We start from the raw sequence: 3,163 nt of genomic DNA on the forward strand, positions 1-3,163 counted from the left end.
AATAAAGTCAGCCACTGTTTCCACTGTTTTCCCATCTATTTCCCATGAAGTGATGGGACCAGATGCCATGGTCTTAGTTTTCTGAATGTTGAGCTTTAAGCCAACTTTTTCACTCTCCTCTTTCACTTTCATCAAGAGGCTCTTTAGTTATTCTTCACTTTCTGCCATAAGGGTGGTGTCATCTGCACATCGGAGGTTCTTGATATTTCTCCCGGCAATCTTGATTCCAGCTTGTACTTCCTCCAGCCCAGGGGTAATGGAAGAGCAAGCAGATATTAGCCAGGGGAGCATAACTGGAGGAGAATCTGAACCAGAGTCAAGATGGGAGCAAAGACCACAGTGAGGAGAGAGGCAAGGTGGGTCTATGATTGAGAGTACAAATAACAAGGTATGAAGTGGGGGTGTGCTGCCTGTAGCTTTGTAGTGTAGTGAGGTCTGGGAGCATGATTCCTCCAGCTCTGTTCTTCCTTCTCAAGATTGTTTTGGCTATTCAGGATCTTTTGTGTCTCCATACAAAATTTTAAAATTATTTGTTCTAATTCTGTGAAAAATGCCATTCGTATTTTGATAGGGATTACATTGAATCTGTAGATTGCCTTGGGTAGTGTGGTCATTTTAACAATGTACATTCTTCCAATCCAAGAACACAGTGTATCTTTCTGTCTGTTTGTGTCATTTTCAATTTCATCAGCATTAGTCATATAGCTTCCTGAGAACAGACCTTTTACCTGTAGGTAAGTTAAGTTTTTAATGACACTGACTGGCACGGCATGTATTTCATTACAGATCCAAGATGCCTAATGACATTTAAATTTTTTTTTATTTTATATTGGGATATAGCCAATTAACAATGTTGTGATAGTTTCGAGTGCACAGCAGAGCAACTCAGCCATGTATATGTACATGTATCCATTCGCTCCCAAACTCCGCTCCCACTCAGGCTGCCACATAACATTGAGCACGGTTCCCTGTGCTAGACAGTAGGTCCTTGTTGGTCAAATGACATTTTAAAACTGATATATTTTATTTTTAATTTTCCTATTGTGGTCTCTCACACTAGAACATAATCACATTGCCTGGCATATAGAAGGTACTTCTCTTAGATGGCTTTTTCTTAGAAACAGACCCTGAATCAAGAAATGTAAGTGTGTGTGATTTATTAAGGACATGCTTCTGGGAGAAACTACTAAGGAAGCAGGGAGGCTGGAGAGAGAAGAGGATGCTGTCAAGAAATGGTGCAATGGCAGAAGAAAGTCCTGGTCTCTGAGTCCCAGGGGAGCTCTGGAAAGTCAGTTGCACCTCAGAGTTTGTCCCTCTGGGAGGCAAGGAAGGCAGTATTCCAAATATTCCCTCCCACAGTGAGGTCAGTCACCAAGCGGCAGAGGCCAGGGAGTGCACAGTGGGTAATAAACTCCCACTCTCCAAGCAGACAAGATGACTTCAGCAGCCACAGTCAGAGCTTGGAGGAAAGCTGACACCGTGAGCAGCTAGCCATGCGGCACAGAAAAGCTGGGGCCTGGGAAGCGTGTCAGGGGTGTCCCCTCGCGTTCTCACTGAGGGTGTAACAAATGAGTGGATCAACGAACAAGTACAAGGCCCCCACCCCTCCATAAGGGCACACATGGTGCCAGTTTTTGCTTTATGTTATGTGTATTTACATCCCCTTTACCCAGTGCTCTATGGATTAGATTTTGGTAAAGAAAGATTGTTCAGCCAGAGAGCTAACTTCTCCTTATCCAGGACACTGGGGTTTGGGCATAGGCCCCTCCGATGACAGAGACAGCAGAACTGGGTTGGTTTCCAGAGTCAAACCTTCCAAAGAACTGGAATCACCCATGCATGAGTGTGACCTCAAGAAAGACGTGACCACTGTGGTCCTGGTCCTGGCCTTAGAATGGACAGGAAGGGGTTTAATGTGACCCTGCACCTATCATTGAGTGACCCAAGAGCAAATGAAACCCTGCAAGTCCATCCCCAGGGCAACATGAGAAGGTGATTCAGAGTCCAATGTGAGAATAGAAAAAGAAGAGATCGAAGTCAGTCTCCCCATGGGGAGTGGCAATAAACAGCCCAGAAGATAAGTTTTTGTGCCCATAAATATCTTACATGATGATGAAGAGAATACACAGATGTGTGAAAACCTCATAAACAAGAAAGTGGCTCTGTCCCAACTGCTCACAGTCAGAGAACTGCATCACCATCCACTATCCCAGAGGAAGGAGCAAAGATTAAAACCAGAATGACCTCCATTCGTGAGGCTTATTTTAGTCAAAATGGGTCTAGTTTTTTGGTAGAAATTTTGTCTTCCTATAGGGAGGTAGCTCGGAGAAGGCAATGGCACCCCACTCCAGTACTCTTGCCTGGAAAATCCCATGGATGGAGAAGCGTGGTAGGCTGCAGTCCATGGGGTTGCTAAGAGTTGGACACAACTGAGCGACTTCCCTTTCACTTTTCACTTTCATGCATTGGAGAATGAAATGGTGACCCACTCCAGTGTTCTTGCCTGGAGAATCCCAGGGACGGGGGAGCCTGGTGGGCTGCCATCTATGGGGTCGCACAGAGTCAGACACGACCGAAGCGACTTAGCAGCAGTAGCAGCAGCAGCAAGGAGGTAGCTATGTTCAAATAAAGATACTCTCCTTTCTTACATTCCCATTGATGGACCCCTAACATGGGTTGTCCTGTAGAAAAAACGTGCAGTGAATCTGAGGGTTTCATGCATAGCTCACCTGTGCCGTCCAGCCTAGAAGACTGGGGAGAAACTGCCACAAAAATCATACCCAAATAAGATCCTAGTATACAGACTTTCAGCCTAGAAGACTGGGGAGAAACTGCCACAAAAATCATACCCAAATAAGATCCTGGTATACAGACTTTGTTATATAAGTCTTGTGTGTTTCAGAGTCTTAGAAATGAACAAGGAAACAAACAAACAAACAAAAAAATAGTACATTCTGACACTTAGCTATGTTCCCAGCAGTTGAGGGAACAGCATACTGAGTCTGGAAAGGCGAGGGGCGACGGTGCCTGAAGCAGAAAGGGAACCCAGGCCACTTCCTTTCCACCGTATTTGAGTCTGAATGCAGGTCTGTCCGCTTATGTGCCCTTTTCACTGTGGACATAACCAGACGGGTACACAGTGAATTAAAGGATTAAGACACCA

General features: G+C 45.1%; 1 protein-coding gene across 6 annotated transcripts in view; it reads right to left on the minus strand.

Annotated features, from left to right (window-relative positions):
* Window positions 1-3,163, minus strand: part of PIP5K1B (phosphatidylinositol-4-phosphate 5-kinase, type I, beta) — a 533,355-nt gene that overhangs the window by 485,706 nt on the left and 44,486 nt on the right. The gene's annotated exons all lie outside the window — the stretch shown is intronic.

This window comes from Bison bison, unplaced genomic scaffold (genome assembly GCF_000754665.1).
Source record: "Bison bison bison isolate TAMUID 2011002044 unplaced genomic scaffold, Bison_UMD1.0 scf7180017864469, whole genome shotgun sequence".
Classification (NCBI taxonomy): Eukaryota; Metazoa; Chordata; class Mammalia; order Artiodactyla; family Bovidae; genus Bison; species Bison bison.